General features: G+C 37.0%; 1 protein-coding gene and 1 long non-coding RNA gene across 7 annotated transcripts in view; one reads left to right on the forward strand and one right to left on the reverse strand.

Annotated features, from left to right (window-relative positions):
• LOC135224627 (chromodomain-helicase-DNA-binding protein 7-like) overlaps positions 1-12,637 on the reverse strand; it is a 271,651-nt gene that overhangs the window by 79,117 nt on the left and 179,897 nt on the right. The window lies entirely within an intron of this gene.
• LOC135225037 (uncharacterized) overlaps positions 3,072-12,637 on the forward strand; it is a 34,289-nt gene continuing 24,723 nt past the window's right edge. Inside the window, exons 1-2 of the long non-coding RNA XR_010316887.1 lie at positions 3,072-3,108; positions 4,558-4,733. This is a non-coding gene — a long non-coding RNA (uncharacterized LOC135225037). The remainder of the gene's footprint in view (positions 3,109-4,557; positions 4,734-12,637) is intronic.

Genomic DNA, 12,637 nt, shown 5'->3' on the forward strand with positions numbered 1-12,637 from the left:
TTTTTTATATGAAAATATTTCAAAACTGATAAAAGCTACAACCATGGGCTGTTTTTAGTTGTATTGTGCATGAAATTGCGCACATTTTCATACATAAAACTTTTTTCATATATAAAACTTTATGTAACGGCTAATTTAAAATGGTGCAAAAATTATGTCAGTGACGAAATCATTTCCGAGATGTGTCACCGATACTTTTTAGTGCGGCAAGAAAGAAATTCGCACTTGCGCGCCTGCGTAACGATTGTAAACGAAACAACACCTTGATCCGTGAACTCCTAGCATCCCCTAAGGCGCGTGATTCAAGAGTTTTCGGCTGGTAGGCCTATAAGTATTTTTCCGCGAATTTAAAAAAAAAATTTTGTATGTCAACGTAAAATATGTCCACTCTGCGTTTAAGGGTTAATGAAACAAGGGACCTTGTAATTAATGGTACTAATTTATTTTTTTCTTCTAAATGATAAGTAGCTTAATTAACCTGCACTGAAAAAATACATTGATCACTGCAGAAATTGGAATATGGGCAATAATGAAATGGCTTGAAAAGCCATTCCTGCTAAAAAGCGCCTGAGTGGCGTGGTTGGTTTGGTGTTTGCTTTTCACCTCGGTGGTCGCGGGTTCGATTCTCGGCCATTCCATTGAGGAGTGAGAGATGTGTATTTCTGGTGATAGAAATTCACTCTCGATGTGGTTTGGATGTTGCGTAAAGCCGTTGGTCCCGTAGCTGAATAACCACTGGTTCCATGGAACGTAAAAACACCATACAAACAAACATTCCTGCTAAACCATCCCCATAAATTTTAAAGCTTTCGATGCATTAAACACCTTATGGTGTGGTTATAAGAACTGTGATTATTATTTCCAAAAAGCGCACAAAAAATATAGGAAAATCATTAACCCTCTCGTGATCTGATGACGTGTAGCGCGTCAATAAATTTTTTTTCTTAAGTGCACAGATGACGTGCAGGGTGTATCATATGTAAGTTATTTTTGTGAAAAATGAACGGAAAAAAACACATCAATCATAGAAAACGTAGATGACGCATGCGGTCGACAGATGATGAATCTCAAAGAAAATGCAAACCCAACGCAGCCAGCTTGCTTAGCTACAATACAAAACGTCAACACAAGTAGGTCGGAAAATCTGAAAATTGCACCCCGTAAAAAATTAGCATTTTTTAATAGATTACAGCTCATTAGAAAATGCATATATAGCAAAATTATTGCTTCCATGTGAAAGATTAAACATTTCTACACAATGTAGGTAGAGAACAAGCTCCCCAATCCTAATTATTATATTTTTCATGATTATTTCCAAAAAAATATTAAGATTTTTCTTTAAAATTTCATGTTCATCACATTGTTTTTATTATTTCTAAGCCTTGTAAAGATGTTCTGATTGCTTTAGGAAATAATTCAAATCATTTGCTCACATAACACTAACCAGAAGTATATGTCAGTTATAGTTCAGATATACTGAATTTAACCAAAAAACTTTTCCAGGTACGTGTTCCTTTCGGCCCGGGGAAAAAGTTGTGTACTTTACACCCTTATATTTTTGGCCTGTGCACAAGAGGGTTTAGAACAATCAAAATTTACTTGTTTCTTTAGAAAACAAAGTGCTACAGCAAATGACAGATCTGGGCTAAAGCCATAAACAAGGGATTAACCTCGAGGGTGTGATTTAAAAGAAGAAATACATCTGGCAGAACTGTATTCTTTTCCCAGCCCCACCCTAGCGATTGTAGAATCTTGAACTGACTATAAATGCTTTGATCTCCAAGAAAATTGAAAAAGACTTGTGTTTATTCAGTATTATTCGTAGAATAAGTGCTAAAGATTAGAAGGAAATAGCCTTCAGTCATTAGGTGGAAAGTCATTTACATTATAATAGGGCCATATGTCATTGGCTATCCCCATAAATGCAAATTTAGGTAATACATAAGTCAAGAGAGAAAACATTTCTATTCATTTGATGACTATATTGTAAATTTCAAGGCATATTTCTTATAGTTTGACAAAGTTGATAGTGTAAAAATCTGCTTTCTGTCATAGTTTCATAGGTATGTATTATGAAATATAAGTTTAAAACTTCTTTTTTTCAAAAATAAATGCCTTCAATCTCAAAATGACTGAAGAAAATTCAATGCAACTTTTACAGCTTCTATAACAAGTGTGGAAAATTATTTTTTGCTTGCAACTTTTTTTTTTCCCCCACGATATTGTCAAAAACTTTCAGTTTTTTCATTTTTTAATTTCTTTTTTTTTCAACTGCAAAATTTGTGAACTTACAAGGTCAAATATCATTCTCTCCGCCTGTGTTTTTCCGGTATTAGCTGTAAGGTAGAATGAAGCCCTTTCTGGATAATGGGGCCTTCTGGTGTTGGCATGCCCTTTAGACATAACATGCATTATGAGTGGAACCATTAGACAATGTTACAAGCAGAATAAATGTAGCCTAGTGTCTTACCGAAAATTAAAATTACCCCTGAACCATGATGTGTACTGTATACACAAAGATAATAAACAAATGACTAAAAAGGTTAGAATGGAGTGATAGGGATTCTGCAATGAGAACTCGGTGTGAATAATGCTGCACCGTTTGGTTTGGAAGAGGTAATGCATCCTGGCATCTTGAGATGAACGTGGTGATAAATGTGGTAGCACATTGTTGAGTGCCAATGAATTTTTTCTCTCAAAATACATTGGGTACTGAATTCAACAAGTTCCGAAGTGTATAATTACCAAGGTGTCACTGTATAAAATTGAACCAGAATTTTAATTTTCAAGGATTTTACAGATTCACAGGTTTAAAGTTATTTGTCATAACTGATGGTATTGTACATGAATAGTTTGTTTAAGATCTTATGTTATTCCCTCAGGAGAAGAAGAAAAGCCAAAGCAGAAAGGACCACCAAAGAAAAATGAAATTGAGGTTGATTGAGTTTTATCCTTTGTGGAAGTATAAGTCATTTCATATCTAACACTTCGTGAATGGAGAACAGAAGAGGAACTTTTAAAATTAAAGGAGATAAACGTAAAAAATTTAGTGGGAAAATCAAGAGATTTAAGCAGAAGAGAGCAAATAGCCTAAATGTGATGGACTTTGTGAGTATTTTTTTTTCAATCTGTTACATTTGTTCGTTACTTCTGTATACTGCTGTCCTCCAAGGCTTATCAGAAAAGTATTAATGATACAAAAATTATAACTTATTGTAGTACTAGCAAATAAACTGTGCAAAAATAATTAGGAGAAATAATTATAAGTTAATATTTTGCAAAATTGCAAGGTAAACGGAGCTAAATACATACACAGACCTTTGAAAGAGCATAAGGTATATTATTTGAACATTATAATACTTGACAAATATGATGCTCGACAAAATCCTATTTCCCAAAGCATAGCACATTGCCATAATTATAAATCTTGACTATACCCTACAAAGATCCAAGGAATACTAAGTTACAGAAAAGTTTCAGTAACCAGCTGCTCACTAGTTATTGGTAGTATATCCAAAGTTGCAATTTCCTATATCTAACCCAGTTTAGCCCTACATTAGAAGTCCATCCTAGATTCATTGATAGATGTCAGTAATAAAAAATGGAGAGAATTAGAATGCAGACAGGTAGCTCTGGCTGTGTTTTGTGTTAAAGAATTCTTGGACTTATCCAAAAATCATTTTACACCCTTTGTATATGAGGCCACCTAATAACATTGAAGAAGTCTTTTATCCGACCAAATATTTATAAGGTTGCACGCAGTTTACAGTAAATATAGGATGTTGCTTATCAGTTACCATTCAGAATAAAGGGACATACCAGCCAGGTTTGGATAAAAATGTTATAGTGATACGATCATAGTATTTGCATCAGAAATAAATGTCATTTATATATAAATTTTCTTGATCTAAAATCCATTCGTTGTGACTATTTATTAATAAGGCACAAAGCTCATGTAAATGGTTATTGCTTTAAAAATACTTTATTATTGACTTCATAATTTTTTTTTTTTATAAACTGTCCCTGGAAAAAACTGCCATAATTTGATTCGTCCAGATATTAACACGTGTAATAGTTTGAAGTTATACAAGTCAAGTTTTGAGACACCAGAATATGAAGTTAGAGCAGTCTGAGTGTTGGCTGGTGCTTTACCCTGTTTCTAGGATGAAGCCTTCAAAGCTACCAGCTGACTTTAGTGACTTTACGGTTTGATCAATTGGAAAAGGTGCTTATAGTCAATTTTGATTTTATTTTTCAATAAAAAAAACTTATTACAAATATATTTTATAATATATTTTGTTGACCAAATACAAACTATACTTCAATTTGTGTGAGTAATCTTGAAAAATTTCCCGTATGAGTGAGCTTGAAAAATTTTCTGCACATGTGTAACGCCTCATAATCATGCTATCGTTTTCCTAATTATAATTTGAATATTTGTAATCAAATAAGTACAGTGCTGACAGAATTTTTCCTATTTATGCTGTATTTAAATTTTAAGGGAGTTTTGGTATAAAATGCCACATAATTTTACCTATTTCTAACACTTTGCGACAGTTAGAAGAAGAAGCCTTTAATCCTGACTACACAGAGGTAGACCGTATTCTGGACTTGTCTGAGACAGCATTATCCCAACAACGGAAAAAGAAATTAAGCACTACCTAGTTAAGTGGAAGGCGTTGCCTTATGAAGATTCCACATGGGAATTGGAAGACGATGTGGATCCTCTAAAAGTAAGTTACATAAATATGATATTGTTGTTTTAGTCTTCTTGAGAATGTATAAGCCTTTTATGTTTCTTAGATATGTAGAATGTATACAGTGTCCCCCGTATTCGCGGGGGATGCGTTCCAGACCCCCCGTGAATAGTTGAAACCACCTATTTTGTTAGTTAAAATTCAAGAAAACCCTACTAAAAATTTGTGTACCTGGTTTTTTAAATAGCTTTATCACAAAATGTCCATTTTATGATGAAATTGATGAACAAAAAACTGGAATTCGTGGATATTTGGGGGAATGTTCCTGAGAGAAATCTGCGAATGCCTGAGTCTGCGAATCTGGTCATGTTTGCTTCACAAAAGAGTACTCAAGTATAAATGCACAATGAGATTTTTGTAGGGAGGTATTTTTGTGTAGCAAGTAGTTTTGTGTGGTTAAAAGCAAAAACTGTCCTTTATGCAGTACAACCCAACTTCTATACTTTGTGAAAAACTTTTATAATGAGGTTATCAATTCTAGCTGCTCATTTCTGTTAAGATGCTTGCACTTGCATTCCAAAAGCAATGCATTTTAGAGATATTTTGTGGAAAGATCTTGATTATGGTGTTAAGTTAAGTATATCTTAGTTTTACCAGACCACTGAGCTGATTAACAGCTCTCCTAGGGCTGGCCCGAAGGATTAGATATTTTTACGTGGCTAGGAACCAATTGGTCACCTAGCAACGGGACCTACAGCTTATTGTGGGATCCGAACCACACTATATCGAGAAATGAACTTCTATCACCAGAAATACATTTCTCTGATTCCGCGTTGGCCGAGCCGGGAATCGAACCTGAGACCACCGGATTGGCAGCCCAGCTCGAAAACCACTCGGCCAGCGAGGAACTGATTATGGTGTTAATTGATGGCAGTGTCACTTGTAAAAAAATAAAATAAAGGTTGATAGAGAAATAAATTGTGTAAATAATGGGCCTTTCTATGCATAAGTTTTAGGTTTTTTTTATACTAATCTTTACTCTTGATTTGGTTTGAAACTGTTACTGTTTTCCTTGTAGGAGTATATCGGTGGAAATTTTAGAATTGGTCACTTCTTGTATAAGTATAAGGTTTTTTTTTTTTTTTTGCTCATATTTATGGGCACAGTTTGGTTGTAAGTTTTGTAGTGGTTATTGTAATTCTTAAGAATTCTGCCACTCATCTTGCCCATTCACCAGCTTTCTGCTAACCAGTACTGCCAGTTCTGCCTTGTGACTGGACATTTATGTACCTGATCTACCTATGACAGACTTCTTGCACAGCTTTTGGGTAACAACTTTAGTTTCACCATCTGGAATTGCCCAAGATTCTCAAAAGCTTGGTTATTCCCTCATTTGTGTGTTTTATGACAGGCTGGATGGTTTTTTTCATGTACTTTCTTACCATTATTAGCTGCTCTTTGCATGTCTTGCTGTTGGTATTTTTTGGCAGGGCCTCCTGCTTATTATTAGTGCTTATATCACTGATTTCTGAGTGATGACATATGGTTGTAGTCTGACTGTTCATGCTCTCTACCTGCTGGTACTACATTACCTTTGCTTATTGCTTCCAGTGATGCAATGTTGCTGTAGTACTAGCCATTCTCAGATCTGCTCTTGCATTCAAGCTAGCATTTTAGCTGTGTTTACTGATCTAACACCAAGGGAACTCATTTGCTTTATAGCCATGCTGCAGTTTAGATCATTCCTCCTGCTACTTGTACCTACTGCTGTAAATGGCGGGAGTAACTTTAGTAAGTTATTTCCTTTGCTGTTTAGCTTACCTGCAGATCAATAGGGTTTCCCAGCTCCACTAATTGCCTGACGTCACCCAGGATTTTGCTGAGCATTCCATTGGGACATGTCAGTTCCCATATTGGCATTTACCTTAACAAGCTGGTGAGGCCCTGGTGTTACGCTACAGGTAACAGTGTGGTATTCGCTGGGGAGGATTTGCGCTCCAATAAGGGCAATCTAGAGGGACAGGACCTGAGCCTGTCTACACCCTGGTACTGCTTGTAAGTCATGCAAAAGACCGTGGTGTGGCCACGCCAGTGTCTACCTAAGCAGAGGGTTAAGTCTGCCAATGAGTCTTGCTCCCACCTCGCATCAGGGGTCTGTACCTTGGGCAAGTGCAACCAACTTAGGACTGTTGTGGATCTAATGAGATTGTTGGGTACGAATATCCTTTTTTTCTTCTTCAAAAGCTATAGGTATCCTAAGAGTTGTTCTACCAATTAATATAGGTCAATTATGTCTTATGATTGTCACAGTCTTTGTTTAAAGTCATATTATGCCATAAAGTTGAACTCCATGTGTGTGGTCTTGTCCCTGCCCTTTGTGCCTAAGGAAGGTTTTCACCACCATTCTGCTTTAGCAGAGGACTCCAGCTTTAGCAAGAAGATCCTTAACCCTTAAGTGCTGGGCTTAAAAAAAAAAACAATGTAGCACCCCGGGGTGGGGAGACTTTGAGGACGACCAGTTAAAAAAAAATGGAAAGAGGAACATATATGCAAATGCTCATGGTGTAATTTTTTCTTCTCCCTACCTTCCATAAGAAGTGGAAAAAGACTATTTACAACCCATTGTGGGACCCCTTTTACAAGACTCATAAATTTTACCTAGTGATCAATTTTTTTCCAATAAATAATTTTATATTTTGTAAAATTATAAATTACAAAATTGATGGCACGCAATATTGAAGCTTACCATGAGTGAATCAGTCCACCACCCAAAACATGTTATTGCTACTCATATGAATGTATCTGTCCATTAAGAGTTAGGAAGCCTCTCATCTTCTTTGCTCTCTGTTAAAGTTGTTTGTTACCTTATGAAAGGTTGCATCCTGTATCAGTGGTAATCTGATACCCATACCCATGAAAACTTTCTTATCTGACTTCTTTTATTACATTCTCATCCTCTGGCTTCAGTCATCCTGCAGAAGACTAACTCTTATAAATCATGAACTGGGTCTCGAAACCTTCCACCTGTTTGGAATAAGATTTTTCATCCATCATTAGCTGCAAGACTGAAGTTATTCTCAGTTTCCATACCAACCAAGAATATCCTCACTGATTTTAAAATGCAGATGGTGGGGAGAGGAGCTTTTAGAGGCAAATTTTGCTCAATGAAACTTACTAACACAGCTCTTTAGATCATAGAGGCCTGTTTAATTGTATCCATTGTACACAAAAGTTTAATTGTATCAATGTTAGCACAAGAGGCTCCTCACTGTTCCTATCTAGTGTAAGATATTTCTAGGAGAACTACAATTTCATTTACTCTGACGGAGATGAAGTTGCATGAATTCCTGGGCCGTACTAACTAAAAAGGATGGCTTTCTTTTGGTAGACCAAATTGTCAAATGTGGCACCCAATGGGACGTGGATGGTACACTTTCTAGGTAGAGCCGTGATCCTTCAAGTTAGGAGTTGTGTCCTTCCCCTGGCAATCTTCAATGCAGCCAGAAAGAATCTCCTTGTCATCTTTCTACCCTAAGGCCCTGAAGGAGTCTGACCTCTTTGATCCAGACTGTTTCTGGAGAACAATTTCTCAACCTTACAAGATCTTCAATGAACACACTTAGTGCACCAGCCTTCAGACCACTTTCTACACAAGCCAAGAACAATTGCCCACCTTCATATGTTCTTTTTGAGCAAACCAAGGTAGCCCAGGATGCTGTGTATCTATTTGAGAAGACAATATTCCTACATGCATCCAGAAAGCTTCAGTTGTCCTTTCTGTAGGGAAAGTAGTGATGGTCTCCAAACAAGTCTCCACCTCATGGGGGAAAGATGATAAAACAAGTCATCTGTCAAGGTTGGCTTTATCTCAAGAAATGTTTGAGGGTCTTGTAAGAATACAGGCATAAGTGAGTAGTGGATGTGATTTTTGTTGTTTACTGACCCCTTTTTAGAGAAAAGGCACTCTGACCAACACCGCAGCACCGAGAGGAGCAAACTGCAGATGTAAAACCTTGACCTCGCTCCTGAGATGCTGAAGGGAAAATCATGCAACACCTATACAGGGGGTCCTCGAGTTACGACGTTGGTCCGTTCTTAAGATGCGTCGTAACACGATTTTCAGCGTAAGTCGGAACATTGAAAAATACCACATGATTTAATGTAAATACCTATCAATAACAATGAGAGAACCATTCCTTACCTTTATTAATTTGATTGGCTTGCACACTGGAGAGGAAGCTGCGGTAGTTGACCCTTCCAAATGCCCTTGAGTGCCCTTGGATTTTCAGCCTGATACACCAACAAGGGCTTCAGTTTGAAGTCGCCAGCACATACCCCCAATGAAGTAAGTTAGCCTCTCCTTGCTGGCTTTATGACCGGTGCTGACTTCTCCTCCTTTGCTGTAAGTGCGGGTAGGCATACGTTTCCAAAACAAAACCTGTCTCGTCTACGTTTAAACACTTGCTGAGCAGAATAACCCCCCTCCTTAATTATCTCAAACAACGCTTTAGGAAATTCACTCGCTGCTTTCTCATCCCCACTAGCAGCTTCACCTTGCACTTTAAGGTTATGGTAATTGGCCCGAGCCTTAAATCGCATAAACCAACCCCTACTAGCCACAAACTCTTCACTTTCACTTCCCTCCCCTTTTCACTTCTTTTTCTTTTCAACGCTTCAAACAATCTTTTCGCCTTCTCCTGAATCACCATAAGGCTGACTGGGATACGCCGTTGATTTTGGTCTTCCAACCAAAAGCACCAATAACCTAATCCATTTCAATTATTAGACCACTATGCTGCTTAGTTATCACTGTCGCTTTCATAGGAGCAAATCCTTTCACATGTTCAACGATGCGCTCTTTATCTTTGATAATGGTAGCAACGGTCGAACGGCTAAGGCCAAGCGAGCGGCCAATGTTTGTTGGCATTTCTCCCTTCTCAGATCGCTTTATAATGTCCACTTTAATTTCCATGGTGATGGCCTTTCTTTTCTTCGATGCACTACCATCAGAAGAGTCCGCCTTGCGCTTGGGAGCCATAACAAAGAGCAAAAAGTTACAAAAACGATACAACACGAGGGAGAGAGAGGCAGTGTAAACAACCAAAATGGCGTATGGGCGAGGAATGAGCGTAGCGAAGCGACGCCATCCTCTCCACAAAGCGTATTCTTCCGCTGTGCGCCCGGAACTAGTTCGCGTTTGTTTACGTCGCTTACGACGCTAAACCGCGTAAGACGGAACGACGCAAAATATATTTATTTTATATGGGGGCGCGTTCGTAACCACGAAACATCGTAAGTCGAGACCGGCGTAACCCGAGGACTTACTGTATAGGAAAGAAGACAGCACTTCTTTTTGAGTCATAAGGTACTGATATGGCTGCTGAGAAAACTGAAAGAGAAAAGACTAGTCTCCAATAGTCATGCACTGCCTTAAACACATTGCCTGATGTGCAGGGGGGGGGGAAAAAAAAAAAAAAAAAAAAAAAAAAAAAAAAAAAAAAGTTCTTCACACAAAGGCATTCTTTGAATGGTGGTATAAGTTTGGGTAAGTACAATAGTAGCATAATAAAAATCATAGTAATAAATATATAGCCAAACAGCTTTAGGTACATGTTACTGTGAGCAGGACAAAAACAATAGATATCATTTAAAAGGAGTGTGTATAAGAATATCTTGTAGTTGAGAAGGCATTAATAAAGATAATATTCTGTCCCAAAGGTTACCATCAGCACCATGGGAATAGTAAAAATAAAACCTTAGAATGCATCAATTCTCATAATCAAAGACATGATACCATAGAAGAATATTCACTGAAAATTCATCCATAGTCTGTAGATCATTATCATTGACTTGTAAAGAACATAAAGCTAAAAATGCTCTAAAGCTGAGTATTTGAAACAGTGAAAATCTAGGATAAAGGCAGAGTTTATTCTATACAAGCCAAGAAGAAAGGTGCAGAAGGAATTGCAGGGCCTCTGAATATCAAAAGACAAATAGAGCACCTACTCCGAGGGATGCCACCTGACTGGATGATGGATGCCACTGACTGAAGCAAACCCTAAGTCCAGTTAGGTGGGAAAAGAGTATACATGTGAACAGAAGAAAGCATATAAAAAAGATATTGATATAAAGTACAAAACAGGGTATAGCTTATTGTAGGCTTGTGGTGCACTGCATGTCTTGTGTGTTTGGAAGCTATGCTCAAGAATGACAGATGTCACAGATGGACAGTGGACTGCCTGGCTGGACATACATAGTAGAACTATTCTTGTTTTAACTTGTCAATACAGTGGTACCTCGACATACGAAAGGCTCAACTTACAAAAAACTCGAGATACGAAAGCAGATACGAAGATTTTTTTGGCTCTACATACGAAAATAGTTCAAGTTACGAAAGGTTGTTGCTGTAAAGTCCCGAGATTCGCCTGGACCACCGAGAACAATTGTAAAACTTGCCGCCAACTAAGTAAACTCGCTACCATCCTCCTGCCCTCCTATTGGTTCCTGATGCTAGTCACCCCATAAGATCCTGCTCTTCTATTGGTCAGCATCTACCCCTTGTGCTCTGTATTCTATTGGTAAAAGGATGCTGTAAATTGACAAACTTATTCGTGCATTACATTTAATAAAAAAAAACATTAGGTAAAGATAGAATAAAGAATAGAAATGGATGTTTATTATACTGTTTGGTAGTTTCAGTAGTTGACGAGAGATAATGAAAATTTATGGCTTACTGTTTGCTAGGAAAAGTGATTGCTTGGCGATCTGTTTGCTAGGAAAAGTGATTGCTTGGCGATCGTTCGGTACTCGTAAGTGCTGAATTTAAACAGAAGTTTGGAAGCTTTTTTTTTTCTTTTGTTTGATTGTTTATTATAGTTAATGGTTACTTAATAATTATTTGAAATGAGTACATGCAATACATTTAATAAAACAAATTGTGAATTAGATATCATAAAATATAAAATAAATCAGACTGCTCTCATCGAAGCCAACAAATACATATTTTCTAGAATTCTTCTGTTTTGATATTACGTGTATGTTTCATTATAGCTGTCTGTAACTCGGTATCTCCATTAGGTAAAGGTAGAATAAAGAATAGAAATGAATGGTTATTATACTATTTGGTTGTTTCATTAGTTGAAGAGAGATAATGAAGATTTTGGCTTACTGTGTGCTAGGAAAAGTGATTGCTTGGCGATCATTCGGTACTTGTAAGTGCTGGATGTAAACCAACGGTTGGAAAGTTTTTTTAGTTTGTTTGTTTGTGTATTATAGTTAATGATTAATTAATAATTATTTGAAATGAGTACATACTGATTATTTATACATTTTATTGGCATATTCTAAGCTTTTAGCTTCTTCAGTTTAGAGGTCAGAATCATAGACTAGGCTACAGTAGCAACTGCCAACATAGGCTAGGCTTATTGCTAAGGGACATATGCTAAAGTTTTAATATATGCCATAAAAATGGGCTGAACATTACATGCAGTTGAATATTACTCTAAGTACGTACGTACAGTTTTTTTGCCTTTTTTGAGTCATATTTCTTCCGTCGGATTGGCATTGTAACCCTAGAACGTGTTGTAATCCTGGAAATATAATTTACTTGGGTATTTTTGTAGGGCTTGGAATGGATTAGGCATTTTACATGGAAAATGCGGTTCAAGATACAAAACCTCATGATGAGAAGGCCGCCTCGGAACGGATTAATTTCATATCTCGAGGTACCACTGTATAGTCAGATTTATTTAATTTGGGATTAGGCTAATTGATGGGTTTTTCTATAAGAACTGTATTATTAATAATATTGCTGTGTCAGCAAACTATTTGTTATAAAATTAAGGCTCTTAACCACCTGTAAGTGAGGATCAAGGAGATGCTTGCAATGGTTTTGTCAATGAGAGTGGACTGAATTTTTTATGACAAATGTGAACTAATGT

This window comes from Macrobrachium nipponense, chromosome 12 (assembly GCF_015104395.2).
Source record: "Macrobrachium nipponense isolate FS-2020 chromosome 12, ASM1510439v2, whole genome shotgun sequence".
NCBI classification, from domain to species: domain Eukaryota; kingdom Metazoa; phylum Arthropoda; class Malacostraca; order Decapoda; family Palaemonidae; genus Macrobrachium; species Macrobrachium nipponense.